This window comes from Podarcis liolepis (genome assembly GCF_965112155.1).
Source record: "Podarcis liolepis genome assembly, chromosome: 5".
NCBI classification, from domain to species: Eukaryota; Metazoa; Chordata; class Lepidosauria; order Squamata; family Lacertidae; genus Podarcis; species Podarcis liolepis.
Window position 1 is genome coordinate 21,914,900 of NC_139556.1, and position 16,305 is coordinate 21,931,204.

A 16,305-nucleotide genomic window follows, 5' to 3' on the forward strand; every position below is an offset into this window, starting at 1 on the left:
GATTCATAACAATTCTAAGGAAATATGTAACGTATAATACATTTATCACACAATGCTTTCTCAAATGCTGCTGTCACACAGTGACTAGGGACGGGTTTTAGAAGCCTAAAATCATACCCACCCACCCCCCAAACTGGTAGTTAAATTTTTGCAAACCACATGATCCAGTTTTAGCCCACATCTGCAGTGTAAGTGGGTGTACAGAAGGATTAGGCAACTGTGGCTAAGAATGCTTTATATTGTAATAACTTCAGTGCAATATTTCAAAACTTGGGCTCTTGTCCTTGCTTTTCAAAGCTAGTTTTACACCTGAGATTTTGCCTTATGGTTGTTACAAAATCACATGCCTATGTAACTTACAAGCTACATGTACTGGAATAATTTCATTATGAGGGAGATAATTATTGGGGTGTCCTCCCACAGACATATGCAAGCTGATAGGGAACACTCATCTGTACAAAAATGCTGTCTGTTATAGAGGCACTATTCCAAGGCCCACAATGAATATTCAGGAGAGTTTTGCCTTAAAGGCAAGGATTCAACCATTTGATTATGTATTAATGTAGTGAATCCTCTCCACAAAAAGATTACAACCTGAGTATTGGAATAGGTTTTCTGAGAATCGCCAACAAATAGGATGGGTGTTGTGCATTAATTAACATCTAAATGGTTTCAGGTTTTATACTTGAATATCGGCATGCAAGTATTAGCATTTAAATTGTTAGGAAATAAACTTCTGCTTGGGATCAGAATTTTATTAATGCGTTTATTAACTGGTGGTTAAAAATGTACTAAGCGCTATCAAAACTGTTTGCTTTTTAAGGTCAAGTGGAACAGTTCACTATCTCCAGGGCTCTGTTATGAGGAAGTCTCAAGTTCTTTGGTATCTCACCAGAGGTAGCCTGAAAGTCCTTCCACTACTGGTTCATCTGTACGAGAATAGGGCTCCCCTGTCAACTCTCAGCACCCTTAGGTAAAGGTAAAGGGACCCCTGACTATTAGGTCCAGTCGTGACCAACTCTGGGGTTGCATTGCTCATCTCGCTTTATTGGCAGAGGGAGCCAGCGGCCAGCATGACTAAGCCGCTTCTGGTGAACCAGAGCAATGCACGGAAATGCCGTTTACCTTCCCACTGGAGCAGTACCTATTTATCTACTTGCACTTTGACGTGCTTTTGAACTGCTAGGTTGGCAGGAGCAGGGACTGAGCAACGGAAGCTCACCCCGTCACGGGGATTCGAACCGCCGACCTTCCGATCAGCAAGTCCTAGGCTCTGTGGTTTAACCCACAGCGCCACCCGCGTCCCTTTCCAAACTACAATTCCCAGGATGCTTTGGGGAAATCGTGGATGTTTAAAGTGTTCTGGCTTTAAATGTATAGTGCAGATAAGGCCCAGGGTTTTTGTTCTTTTTATTCTAGTTAACTTTTAACTGAGAAATAGTAATGAAGAATAGGCAGATTCGTAGTTCTGAAATTTCCTCTTCTCTCATAACTTTGCTTATTTGTTTGCTGCTATTGCTCTTTCTATTCTTTACCTTTCTTAATGTGAGAAGGGTCGCGTTGAGGCCTTACGTAGTGCCTTGTGATTTTTGTACCGTTTTTGTGCATAGGAGAGAAGGATGAGTTTTTCATCAGCGTCCGTTTTCCATCTAAACTTACCAGCAAGTCAACAGATTGCTGTCCAACATGAGTGTTAACTTCCAAGGCGAGTCCAGACGGCAAGAAGCAACACTCGGTAAGACGATGCCAACATTCCTTTTAACTTCAAAGCAAATTCCAAGTAACAAAAGGATGAAGCGCGGGATTGTTAGCTACTTAAATATTCATTTTCCTTCATAAGCAGCTTGCAGGGGCAGAGAGGGAGAGGGAGACAGACTTTGGATCCAAGTCTTAAGCAAGACCCCGATTCACCGCTGAAATTCTGCCTTCAGACTGATGCAGCTATTTGTAAATTCAAAGCCAGCTGTAGATAATCTTCTAGGACACAGATCCAAGGATGGAGAAAGCTTTTGGAATTGGGGTGTGGGGTGAGAACAGCAAGGAATTCACCCAGTTTGGAAATCCCCTAACCATTACAAGCCAGGCACAACCCCTCTTGACATTTCACCTTGGCTTGTAATGCTTGGCCCCAGCCCTCTCATCTGGCAGCTTCCCTCCTTTCCAGCTTTCTCATACTTTCCAAAACATACCAAGTTAAGGGGGGGAGGGGGGAAGCAGCTATGGGGAAAGCTGAACTACCAAAGGCTGCTTCTAAGCTGTCCCAGATTCTATTGTTACATGACACCCCAATGTCCACAGCAGTGCGAGGTTCCAGGGAGTTCCAGGTGCTTGCCCAGGGTCTGTGATTCCTTTTGGAAAAATGAGACACAGCAGGGACTGTGGTGTCTTTAGGATATACAGTGGTACCTTGGGTTACATACGCTTCAGGTTACAGACTCCGCTAACCCAGAAATAGTGCTTCAAGGTTAAGAACTTTGCTTCAGGATGAGAACAGAAATTGTGCTCCGGCGGTGCAGCGGCAGCAGGAGGCCCCATTAGCTAAAGTGGTGCTTCGGGTTAAGAACAGTTTCAGGTTAAGAACGGACCTCCGGAACGAATTAAGTACTTAACCTGAGGTACCACTGTATATCATTTATATACAGATATAGACAACGTGATCCTACAATGAAGGGGTACACAGCATCAACACCCCAGATTCGCTGAAGATTGGTGCAGATCAGTTTTTGCAAAGCTCTTTTGATTGCCCTCCATCACAACTTGTAAACTTGGAAAAGTATGGGAAAGGGAGGAGAGGAGAGAAACTGGCAGTCAGGCGAGCTTCCCCGGGCTGGGTTTTTCTAAGCCCAGCCAATTCAGAACGGATATGGGTAAGTTTCACTGCTCTCTATGGTTGCAGAAAGATAAATGCTGTATCAAATGCAAAGTTTGAAATTTTGTTCTATTTTTACTTTTATGAATTATTCAGTAGCATTGGTGTTGTTGTTGTTTTTTAAAAAAAATGCAAAGCACCAATTTATCCCTGGAAATGGATAGGACTCAACAAAGGAGTGTGTGTGAGATTAATACAGGAGGTTATTCATTTATTTACATGTTGGTCTCACTTTTCCATCACAGAAGTGGTCCTCGGAGCAGCTTACAATCGCAGTCAGGAAATTTACATAATAGAACCAAATGTAATCTGTCAATAAAAAAGTTCAAAAATCTACATAATGCAGAAATAACCAGAGACTATAAAACCAGATGGAGAATCATTAAACATGTTAAGCAAGATGTAAGAGGGTTATCCCAAAAACCTTAGGAGAGAATGTTCTCATTTTCAGTCACCCTTATGTGCCTTTAAGTGACATCATCATATGGCCACATGATTTGACTACTTAATGTGATGTCATCCCATTCAGTATTGTTGGAGCACTCTGATTTGACAGAATCATGCATGGGACTAATTCAGGAAGGAGTTAAAAGCAGAAACTGGGAAACTTAATATGCTGAACCTACAGTTGCCAGCAAAACAGGATTATTTGTATAGTCTAAGTGTTTCTAGGGAGAGAGATTTACCTCGTGAAAGCTCATTTTTTAATGCCACAAATAAAAAGAGAATATTTGACACAGCTGTATGTATGAACATTCCGTCTAATATTTAAACAAAACACTTTTCTCACACAATATTCAGAGATAAGGGTAGACACTGATGAGATCAGGAAGCACTACTGTGATCAATTTTGTGTTTACAAACTCTAAATGTTTAGGTATGGTCTGTGAATGGTGTGTTCAAGTAGTGTGAGTAGTTGTTTAAACAGAGGAGCATGAAGGAGGAATTACCTGCAAAAACATAGTTCCAGGATTGTAAAAATCATTATCGGACTCAACTAGCTTTGGTTTTCAGAGTGACAAGAAATAAGACATTATTATTTCTACAATTGCATTTCCCATTATGGTATGATCTTGTTGTCTGCACACTTAGCTTGTGCGATTTCAGCTATATGTGGTTTAAGGCCTGCTATTCAACCAACAGTGCCTCTGAAAATTTTTACACACCACTTGGGAAGATAGGCGAACTAATGCCAGTATACTGGAAGAAGCAAAGATCACTAGTGTCAAAGCAATGATTCTTCAACATCAACTTCATTGGACTGGTCATGTTGTTTGGATGCCTGATTATCGTCTTCCAAAGCAACTACTCTATTCTGAACTTAAAAATGGAAAGCGTAATGCTGGTGGTCAACAAAAGAGGTTTAAAAACTCTCTCAAGGCAAATCTTTAAAAATGTAGTATAAACACAGACAACTGGGAAACACTGGCCTGCGAGCGCTCCAGTTGGAGAACAGCCTTTATCAAAGGTGTCATGGGTTTTGAAGATGCTCAAACTCAGGATGAAAGGGAAAAACACGCTAAGAGGAAGGCACACTTGGCAAACCCTCACCATGATCAGCTCCTGCCCGGAAACCTATGTCCCCACTGTGGAAAGACGTGTGGATCCAGAATTGGCATCCACAGTCACTTACGGACTCACTGTTAAGACCGTGTTTATGGAAGACAATTTTACTCGGCTACAAGTTTTCACCAAAGAAGGAGAAAGTTGAATTCCCACAAGTTAAATGCAGAGCCGCAGCATGGAGAGGACCTTTCTTGGGAAGCAGGACTGAGAAATTAAAAGAAGAAGAAGAAGAGTTTGGATTTGATATCCCGCTTTATCACTACCTGAAGGAGTCTCAAAGCGGCTAACATTCTCCTTTCCCTTCCTCCCCCACAGCAAACACCCTGTGAGGTGAGTGGGGCTGAGAGACTTCAAAGAAGTGTGACTAGCCCAAGGTCACCCAGCAGCTGCATGTGGAGGAGCGGGGACGCGAACCCGGTTCCCCAGATTATGAGTCTACCGCTCTTAACCACTACAAGCTCTTTCTGTACCAGATTGTCCTGGCACAAAAAAGAGCTTCTAAGCTCTCTGCCTTGCTTCCCAAGCAAGGTCTGGGGGGCTTCCATGAGATCTCACAGGAATTTGAATGACCCTGTGAGATCTCACGAGAGCATCTGAGATTTTCAGAGCTGGCACACCAGTTCCCAAAGCCTAGATGCGCTCACATGGTGGTTCCTTTCCAAGTATTTGAGTATTTTTGCATATACACAGAACCCTTGGAACAGAACCCTTGCATAAGGCACGACTGTACTGTATTTTTAAAGCAGACTTATAACCATATGGCTTATAATAATTATTATTATTTAAGTAGAATTACCTTTATTTGGCTCATGGCAATTTGTTTGAGCAGGCAGTTCTGCCTTCGCAAATGATATGGGCATACTTTGTCCATCACTGGATTTTTCTATTTGTTGTGGACAGACTTCCAGTAATATGAACAAACTATACAAAACATACACGTGCAGATGGTTCAGTAAAAGAGGCTAATCAAGATGTTTGTACGACATTGGGCTAGCCAGATTGGATGACCTGCTTTTAAATTATTAGGCAACCGCAACAGTTTTGCAACTGCAAAAGAGTTTCTCTTTTGGGGAAGAGGGCAGAATAACACTTCTGTGGTTGGGATGTTACGGAACGTTCATATTTTGGGAGTTCTGCTCATAATGCACAGTAAATGTAAAGCTTGTCCATATTCTTTATTGCCGTGAATTATTTCTCATAAGGATAATATCCCAGTGGAACACAGTAAATGTCACATAAATATGAAACTGTTTCATGTTATGTATATAATTGTCAAATTGCACGCACGCATCCTGTACATTTCCAATACGTAAACATTTGATTAGAAAAAAGAAAATCCATAATGTTATGCAGTTTAGAGTGGCATTTTTTCTCCCACACTTGTAACGTTTTACTTTTTGGCTGCATATTTTTAAAAATAAGCTTAGCTCTGTCGTTTTTAGAGGACTTTCTAGCACCATGGTTTTTAGGAGCTTGTTTAGTGGCTGCCATGGCAACCGTTACCAACTGTTATGATTAGGAAAGATGATATCTTTGGAGATGATTTGGAGAAATTGTGAGGCATCAAAGAGTCAGATGCATGGAGTCTCCAAATTCATGATTAGATTATCTGCTAAATCCAGGGGTAAGCTTTCCAAGCCTGTCTCTGGAGACCAATATTATGGTTTTATTAAAATGCCTACATCTGAGCTGCCTTCACTGCCAGTTTGCAAACATTTCCGTATACATACAATACTATATTATATTAATCTACTACAACTAATAATAATAGTAGTAGTAATGTTACATATAAATTATTTTATGATGATGATGATGATTTATTGACTTTATATACCACTCTATACCTGGAAGTCTCAGGGTCGTTCACAGAACAAAATCAAAATATAAAACCACAAAATATATAATCAAATTAAAAATAAAAACCCACTAACCCCCCTCCCCCCCCAAAACCCACATTTTATAAGGCCATAGGATGTGAATCAAATCAACCAAAGGCCTGGTTAAAAAGGAATGCTTTTGCCTGGTGCCTAAAAGTGTATAATGAAGGTGCCAGGCGAACTTCCATGGGGAGACCATTCCACCGATGGGGAGGCACTCCAGAGAAGGCCCATTCTCTTGTTGCCATCCTCTGGACCTCTTGAGGAGGGGGCACATGAAGAAGGGCCTCAGAAGTTGATCTGAGGGTCCAGGTAGGTCCATATGGAAAGTGGCAGTCCTTGAGGTATTGCGGTCCTGAGCCATTTAAGGCTTTATAGGTTAAAACCAGCACTTTGAATTGGGCTCGGAAATCGGTAGCCAGTGCATTCAGACCAGGATCGGTGTAATATGCTCAAACCATCTTGCTCCAGTGAGCAACCTGGCCGCTGAATTCTGCACTAGCTGAAGTTTCCAAACCATCTTCAGAGGCAGTCCTACGTATAATGCATTGCAGTCATCTAACCTTGAGGTTACCAGAGCATAAAAGGTAAAGGGACCCCGGACCTTTAGGTCCAGTCGCGGATGACTCTGGGGTTGCGGCGCTCATCTTGCTTTACTGGCCGAGGGAGCCGGCGTACAGCTTCTGGGTCATGTGGCCAGCATGACTAAGCCGCTTCTGGTGAACCAGAGCAGTGCATGGAAACACTATTTACCTTCCTTCCGGAGCGGTACCTATTTATCTACTTGCACTTTGAGGTGCTTTCGAACTGCTAGGTTGGCAGGAACAGGGTCCGAGCAACGGGAGCTCACCCCGTCATGGGGATTCGAACCGCCGACTTTCTGATCAGCAAGCCCTAGGCTCTGTGGTTTAGACCACAGTGTCACCCGCATCCCAGAGCATAGACAACAGTAATTAGGCTATCCCTGTCCAAATAGGTGTGTAGCTGGGCCACCAGCTGAAGCTGATGGAAGGCACTCCGAGCCACTGAGGCCACCTGAGCTCAAGCAACAGCAAAGGATCCAGGAGTACCCCCAAGCTACAAACCTCCTCCTTCAGAGGAAGTGTAACCCCATCAAGAGCAGGCAATCTCTCACCCATATCATCTAGGGAACCACCCGCTAACATTGCCTCAGTCCTATCTGGATTGAGATTCAGTTTGTTGGCTCTCATCCAATCTATTACCGAGTCTATTACTGGTCCAGCACTTCCACTGACTCACCTGAAGATGTAAAGGAGAAATAGAGCTGAATATCATCAGCATACTGCTGACAACGTACTCTGAACCTCCGGATAACCCCACCCCTAGTGGTTTCATGTAGATGTTTAAAAATGTGGAGGATAGGATTGAGCCCTGTGGAACCCCACATTGAAGGTTCCACGGGGCTGAAAAACATTCCCCAAGCAATACCCTTTGGGAATGACCATCCAAGTGGGACTGGAACCACTGCAAAGCGGTGCCACCCACCCTTAGCTCAGACAGTCGCTCCAGAAGGATACCATAGCCGATGGTATCAAAAGCTGCTGAGAGGTCGAGAAGAATTAGCAGGGACATATTTCCCTCTCTTGACAGAGGTCATCGTACAGGGCAACCAAAACAGTTTATGTGCCAAAACCGGGCCTAAACCCCGATTGAAATGGATCCAGAAAATCAGTTTCTTACAAAAGTGCCTGGATCTGGTGTGCAGCCACTCGCTCCAGAACTTTGCTCAGAAAAGGGAGATTAGCAACTGGCCAGTAGTTAGTTAGGTTTTCTGAATCCAGGGAAGGATTTTTAAGGAGTGGTTTTTACCACTGCCTTCTTCAAACAGGCAGGGACCATAAAGAGGCACCGATCACCTTCCTGGCCCATCAAGGAGGCAATTTTCATAAGGTTCTAAAAATAACATCATTTTCAATTATCCCCACCCCCAGCCAGATACTCAAAGATCCACAAATGTTTGTGGGAGAGACAAATGGAGAGTGGGAAAATCAAATCCAGGAATGTATCTGTGCAAATATATTCTTTTTTAAGTCTCTCATTTTTTCATTATTATTTTTTAAATATTCACCAGAGGACAACCTGAGCTTAAGATGGGACATAAATTCATTTGATTGGCATTTTAATTTGAACCTGCCTAATCCTTCTTGATCCAAAACATTAATCAAAGTGCTGCTGATCTTCAAAATTCTCACTTCTCTGAATTTTGTGATGTAGTTCTCCATCCAAAAAAAGTACACAAAAATGTGTGTATTAATGGGAAGTGTGCCGAAATAAGCAGTTATGTAGAAAAATTCATCAAAAGGAAACTCAGAAGGGAGGGATTTGAGGAAGTCAACCAAGATGTTTAAAAGGTTGGATTTGTGAAGAATTAAGTTTGTTGTTATTGTTTATCTGTTTATTGTTCCCCTTTTTTTCTGTCTTCTTTTTTCTTTTTCTTTTCCTGTTTTTGTGTATCATTTTGCTTTGTGGTTTGTGTTATCACTGTGGAAAATTTAATAAAATTTGTTTAGAAAAAAGAAAAAAGAAAAATGCATCAAAGTAGGACACCACCCAAGGAGTTTAACTTGAGCAGGGTCAGACATGGTTTAGAATTACGAGCCTCAGAAACAAACAGTTTGAGCATGCACAAGGTGCAAAACCTTTTTTTAAAAAAATCACCTCAATCATCCTCATCCATTAAAAAAATGGTAGGAGTAAAAAAAGAAAAAGAAATAAATTGTTTTTCCAACCTGGACACAGATGGGTGGAAGCTTTTGGCCACAGAAATACTTTTGGGCTGAGATTGGCTGAGTGCTCCAGAGACCTTATTGGCCAGAGAATGGGTGATTGACATAAATGTCTCCCTGAGCCTCTCTAAATTCACTTGTTCAACAACGGCTGTAATGGTTGCCAATTTGTTTCCAGGCACAATTCATAGAATCATACATAGAGTTGTAGAGTTGGAAGGGCTCCCAAAGGCCATCTAGTCTAACCCTCTGGAATGAAGGGATCTTTTGCCCAAGGTGGGGCAAGAACCCGCAACCCTGAGATTAAGACTTTCACGCTCTACTGACTGAGCTAGCCAGCTATGCTTATTTGAAAAAAATCCTATTTTGCTTGGATCCAGGATATTTGAAGGACCAGAATGCCTGCTCCATATTATGGAAGCCTTCTTCTGCATCCTGTGTGTGTCAGTTTCACAATTTATTGAGAGAAGGAAAGGCCCTCTTTGTGGAGGAATCCGGATCACAGTAATATTGATACAGCCTAATGCCAATATTTCTACCCATGTTTACAAGACTGAAGCAAGCTCCAATGCTCGCCGTGGGATTTACTCCCTTCTGTATAGGTTTGCAATCAAATACTTTATTCAGGAGAAATTCCCATCCAAATTAAAGCGTTTCAACCCCCAATCAAAAGCGTGAAATATTCAGAGCACTATTCATTAATTCCCACCAGGCCATTCAGATATATTAGGCTGCAAGGATTCTTTTTTCCCCCTTTACTGTCAGAAAAGCAAAATCAGATGAGGAAAAATGTGGTTTAGTGTTACTTGCAAAAGATCCAGAATAATAGTTGAATCATGCCTGTTCTTGTCTTCTCTTGCACAATTGTTCCTCGCATATCAAGTGCATCTCTTCCTTCCTCCCCTTCCCCATACCATTTATTTCCAGGAACCTCTAATGAAGTACATCTTGAGTTTCCTTTTCATGGCTAATGAGGAGACAACAAGAATTTGACTAATACTAGTACAATTACTGAAGCAGTGAAGCGTGCATCCCTGATTAGATGTGATAATTTGCAAGGCTGGGCTCTTCACATTAAGTTTGCAAACAGTTTAAAAATCGCTTCCCCCTATTTATCCAGCTAATCTCTGTTAATGACTCCCAACCCCAAAAAGGAAAGAGAAAATGTCTTTAAAATCCTATATTTCATTCAGGAAACTTGCAAATGGAGCAGAAGTGGAACTTGTGGGAAATCTATTTCTGAGGATTTTCCAGTGAAGGGACACAGCTGGCTTTTCACCAGGCTTCAATATTCATAACCGCTTGAGAACAACAGACATGCTCCCAGACACAAGCACATGGGTGTGCACAAATGCTCTTACATTAATCTTCTTCTGGTTGTAAAAATTACTTTATTAAATGGATATTGAGATGCCCCCAATTACAACATCTTTGTGTAAAATCAGATGTACCTGACATTGACTCCAGTTCAATGTAAAAAATATATATGAAAAAATTATTGTCTGTAGAACAGGAGTTCAATTTTGTGAGGTGTCAGCTGGGATCTGTGAAGATCCTTGATAATAATTCTATGGGATCTCTCAATCTCCTAATCTTTAACTAACAGGGATGCAGTGGTGCTGTGGTCTAAACCACCAAGCCTCTTGGACTTGCCGATCATAAGGTCAGCAGTTTGAATCTGCGCAATGGGCTGAGCTCCCTTTACTCTGTCCCAGCTTCTGCCAACCTAGCAGTTCGAAAGCATACCAGCGCGAGTAGATAAATATTATTATTTATTGAATTTATATACCGCCCTATACTCGGGGGCGCCGCTGTCGCAGGATAGTAAACAATGTTTCTGTGCACTCTAGCTTTCATCACAGTGTGCTTTTACACCAGAAGCAGTTTAGTCATGCTGGCCACATGACCCAGAAAGCTGTCTGTGGACAAACACTGGCTCCCTTGGCCTGAAAGTGGAAATGAGTGCCACACCCCATAGTTGAATTTGACTGGACTTAACCGTCCAGGGGTCTTTTCCTTTTTATCTAGTCTTTAACTCACGTATATTTTTCCTTCCAGCTGGCTAGGAAAACGAATACTGAATGGTTAACACCTTATCATAACTTCTGCATAAAGATAAAGTGCTTATTGTGTCAATAAATGAGAATTTTTATCATATCAAAGACATTTAGACCCTCAGTACTGCAGGTATGCAGTGTTTCATTCCCTCCATTCATGTCTCACCCATCCTGCTACCCTTTTAGTAATACCTTCGTTTAAAAAGCGGGGGACATGGGACTTTCAAACACCATTGAACAACCTGCCTCTTTTTGTAGAAAAATACATGGTGTATGAAGTGGCATAGGTCAGGGAGAAAGTTCTGCATATTTTAATATTCATTTGATGTCAAAATACAGCAGGGGGTGGAATCTTCTTTATTGACATTGAAGCCAACATTTATTGACCACTTGCTTTGATCTCCTGCAAAACAAAACCCAAAAACATTTTTTAAAAAACTTAATATATAGCCTGCATAGAAAACAAGGTGCATATTTGACAGGCAAGTGTGATACTGTTCCTCCCCACCTCCCCCTCAGTCTGTCTGCATCTTCATGAGACAGGAGATTTTCTTTTCTTTTCCATGACAACTTTGCAAGACTGACAGATACCATTTTCAGATCTTACTTGCTTTTCTTCAGAGGCAACGTGTATGCTTTCAACAGTCACTCAGATCTGAAACAGGTAATTCACCCTCGTACCTGCCAGGGAGGCCTTTGAAGCCTCAGGCAATGATTTGTGTCAGATTTCAAACACTAAAGCAGGATCAGATCTTGATGGTTGTGACTTGGGACATGATCTTACCAACATGTCTGGGTACATGGGCATATCGGGGCTTCTCTTAACCGCTTGGCTACAATAGCCATTTTTGCTGCCTCCCTTTCTGTTAACTGACCTTGCTCCTCTGTCGTTAGCAGCAACGGGTCGGCATTTAGCTGAGCAAAGACTTCACTGGCATGGAAATAAAGCTGAAGAGAAAATATAATTCGTGTAATTTCTTCATTGCAGGATGCCATTGAGAGTACGGACATTGGAGCCAGAATATGCTGATTGCAGCAATCATAGCAACCGCTGGTGCTATTTTTCTAAAAAAAGGGGTGCCAGAACTCACCATGAACACCTCCCTTGTTGTCTTAGAATGGCAATGGTGCCCACCTGAGAGGTGCCAGAACTGAGTTCAACCACACAATCACTTGGTTCCCTTCAGGTACTGGTCCCAGAGCCAGTTTCTGAGGGAAACAGGGTAGGTCACGGTAGCAGGCCATGTGGTGGGGCAGCGGCCTTCACGTCATCTCTTGACAGTGGAGTTGTTGCTGCTTCTCCAGGGAGTTAGGGGACTGCACCTCAACACTACCCTTCTCAATTAGCAAAGAATTACATCTGTTCTCTAAAAGTCGATGGGTAGATCACTGGGGAAGCTGAGCTATAGGAGAGATCTCGAGGGAAAGAATCCTATCATTGCTGCCTGGACAGGAAGAACTAGGAAGACGAGACGCATGAGCCACATCAACGGAATGGAATCCTAGCACTGCTGCTTGGTGTGAGATGTGCAAGGAAGAGATGTCAACAGAAGAAAGGAAAAATTGGTATGGGGTGATCCTTGTTTCAAGCACGAGTTTGACATTCTTCCTCTCAGCTGTGCAGGGCAAGGAAGGCACTTCTGCAATCCTTCCTTTAGGAAAGGGATGGGGAATCTCTGGTCCTCCAAATATTGATGGACTACATCTCCATCATCCCTCGCCATTGGCAATATTGGCTGGGGCAAATCAAAGGAGGAGCCCAACAACATCTGTTTATTCTCCCTGACATGGTCTTCTTCGAGTTTCTAAGAAGAAGGGGGGAAAAGCAAGACTGCTTTCCACTCGGTTAATGTGTAGCCTTACTTAAAATAACACTGAAACAACCAAGCCACAAAGGGGAGAGGAGGCATAGTATTGCCCCACAAAATCACGACTCCCTGGCCCCAGCCCTCTTATGTACCCATTTATGTCTATGATCTACCCAGCCCACCTGGTAGAAAGAGACCTACTGGCCAGAGCTTTTAAGCACTTTGAAGTGCCAGCGTGAAGTGGCATCCTCAACCGGTTACTTTGCCCGCTGTAAGGAAGAGAGGAAAAACACTTGACAGTTACCTAGCAACTGCCAAACACCCTCCCAACCTGGAACAGCAAGGCAGCCGGTTGCCAGTGCCATGCAGATTGCAGGATGCTGTCTGGCTCATTGCCCTCCAGTGTGTAAGGAGTGCTGTTCTGCTCACATGGTGCTCCCTGCAGACCTTGCCCCCATGAACACAATGGCAAGGCCAGCTTCTTTCAAACGTTCTATGAGGGCTAAGTGTGCGCAAGTCAGGGAGTTTGCAAATTTGTGGTGGCAGGCTCTTCCTCAAATCCACACGCACTCATGGGAACATCTGTTTGCTCCACGCCGCCACTTTAATGCCCCACCCCAACCGCCCCACCACCAAGTGTATTCCGTTAACTCAAATACAGAGTCTGAAAAGGGATTTCCCCTCAGGCAGAAGATCTTGAGGTGCAGCAAAGCATTCTGGGACAAAGCAGCAACAGTTAGAAAATGCAGTTACCGTGGCAAGGCTCAAGAAGTAACATTACAGATGCCCTTTCCACAAAATCAGAAACTGTGAGGGGTGGGCGTATAGAGGGAGAGCAGGACCGCATGTACTGTAGAATCAGCACCTGCAGACTTTACACGTCCCAGGTCTCTGTGCATCCAATGGAAGCTTCCCTTCCAGGGCTAAAAGAACCTCCCCCTTTAATGAGGAGGCCATTTTTATTGGCACCAAGGAAGGAGAAGGGCTAAAAACTCACACAACACAGTCCTGATACAGGAGTAAACATTAATACGTTAAAAAGACCCAACCCAGAACACAACTTCAAGTGATGTAGTTAGCATTGTGTCTAGTGAGGGGCCCAATGAGAGGTGATCATGCCACATGGGTCCTCCCCACAGCGCCAGATTTAGGGCAATGCAGGCAGTTGCCCCGCACAGGGCACTGAGCCAAGGGGCTGGAAATTGAGAAGATCCATCGTTGAGAAGATCTGTTTGGGGGCACCAAATTTTGACCTCGCTGAGTGTACCATATGACCAAAGATTACCAAAGTCTTCCCTGCCCCCCATTATTATAGCACAGAACAGCATTTGCATTGAATATGGTGGTTTAATTTTTCAAGGCATACTTCAGCTATTCTCATGGTGGGCTATTGCATCTTAGCACACACTTTGGAAATCCTTGATCTAACTTCTGTGTTCCTGTGTGTATTTTCCTTAGAAGACGTTCTGCTCAACAGAAAAGGGACTGGCTGTCGTTTAAGCCTGTTTGGAATCCCTGCATCAGGCACCAGCTTTTGTTTATAAAATAGGCGCAAGATTCAGTAAGAACATTTGTGTCAACCATAGATAATTGTATTTGGCACATGGAAGAAGCCAGACAGTATACACTGGTGATGATATGCAATTATAGGGGATGGAATTCTTTGTGCATCTGGCTAGGAAGTTTTCTAATGTGCAGAAATTTTGACGGAGGTTGTTTGACTGAAGGCTGTTTGCAATCCAATGTGACATTCACATCAGTATGTATTCCTACTGGAGTACATAAAGATGCACTCCAACAAGAACACATACAGATGTGAGTAAAGGGACTGAACATTTGGAATGTTCCCTTGATTTTTCTAGGAATAGTGGCTGTTGTCTATCAGGCTTTGTTTACTTTGCCAATGGCTTGTCATGAGTTCTCACAACAAAGGTTTTACTTATAACCAGAACCAATAAATTGCACCAATGGTGTAATGATTTATATAAGAGCTGTGGGCTTATCCTGCTTTCTTCAATGCCTCACCCACTAGCTTCTCTTGTACCTCTCTGTACCCGTCAGAATGACCTTCATTTTTTCAAAATCTGGATCGAGTTATAAAACCTACTCAACTCCACAATCTGAAGTAGGTGTTAAGGAACAGATACAATCATCAGAAGGAAAGTCATCAGAAAGCTCCTAAGATTAGATAAATCATACATTGGCCATTGATTAGGGTTGCCATACATCCAAAATTTCCCAGACATGTTCGGTATTCAAATGGTGAAATTAACACCTGGGGGGGGGATTTCAAAAAATTGGCAAAATGTTTAGGCTTTTGCCAACAATTTTTGTGTTTAAGTATCACTCTTTGCCTCTTGTGGGTGAATTCTGAAAAGCTCAATAAATTTTGTGTCCGGATTTTTACTTCTTGAATTATGGCAACCCTACCATTGATAGCAAAGATCAAGATTCAGAAATGTAAAAGAGAATGACTTGCCAGTTACCTTTAAGGGTTCCAATGCAAAAACAATGTCAAAAAACCAGACAATGTGACTGGAGTCATTCAACCCATCCGTGTCTTGTCTTGTGAGAACCATCTTGCTTCTGGATCCTATACCTTCCTGGAACTTTGGACCAGGCCACTGAGAGCCACTGCTACAGGCAATATAGTTGCCATTTCCTGGCTCCAAGACCTGTGGGTGTGACTGTCGCGTATTCCATGCGGCGTTTTCAGCAAAGCACTAAGAGTTCCAGGTTTTTCAGTGCAGTCCTTTTTAATGTGAGTTATATACAGGCATTTACAAAAGAAAACAGTCCATACAGAGTACTTACAAACGAATACTCTCCACCACAGCACCACCACACTACAGCACAACCACCACACCCCCTGTTAAACAGGCTTTCCTTTTTAAAACAGGTGATAGCCAATTACACTAATCACACTCCTGCTGAGTCACTCTGACCCAGCAGAGTATTGCATCATCCTGTTGAAGCCTGCAGACTTATCCAGTATCCTGCGAATCCCAACACTCCTCCTTAAGTCAAAGGCTTGAGACCCAATAATTCTCTTAAGTCTCGAAATTTAGGAGCATCCAAACATTTTGTATACAAATCTGCCACATTACATTTTGTGTTACAGTGCTGTACCTTTAACACATTTCTTTCCAAAGCATTTTTCACATTTCCGTATCTTATCGCAATATGTTTACTTTTGCTTTTAAAGTTCTGTTGGTTAGCAAGCTGTTGTGCAGCCATGTTGTCACTTAGCACAGTGATTGGCATTTCAGAAGGTATTCCAAGCTCTTTTGTTAGGCAAGCAAACCACTCTATTTGTGATACACATTCGCTTATGGCTGAGTACTCTGCTTCACAAGTACTTGTGGCAACAAATGTTTGTTT

At 42.6% G+C, this 16,305-nt stretch overlaps 2 long non-coding RNA genes across 3 annotated transcripts in view; one reads left to right on the plus strand and one right to left on the minus strand.

Moving 5' to 3' along the window:
• The window catches only part of LOC310706654, a 46,153-nt gene that overhangs the window by 16,704 nt on the left and 13,144 nt on the right, over positions 1 to 16,305 (plus strand). The window contains exon 4 of the long non-coding RNA XR_014526011.1: positions 1,611 to 1,735. This is a non-coding gene — a long non-coding RNA (uncharacterized lncRNA). The remainder of the gene's footprint in view (positions 1 to 1,610; positions 1,736 to 16,305) is intronic.
• On the minus strand, positions 3,064 to 15,591 carry LOC310706655. 2 transcript variants are annotated; one of them, XR_014526012.1, is made up of 4 exons: positions 15,411 to 15,591; positions 13,126 to 13,193; positions 11,992 to 12,064; positions 3,064 to 3,178 (listed from the first exon to the last, which is right to left on the minus strand). It is a non-coding gene; the product is annotated as an uncharacterized lncRNA (long non-coding RNA). The 2 variants fall into 2 exon arrangements; XR_014526013.1 differs by lacking the exon at positions 3,064 to 3,178 and having other exon boundaries at positions 11,495 to 12,064.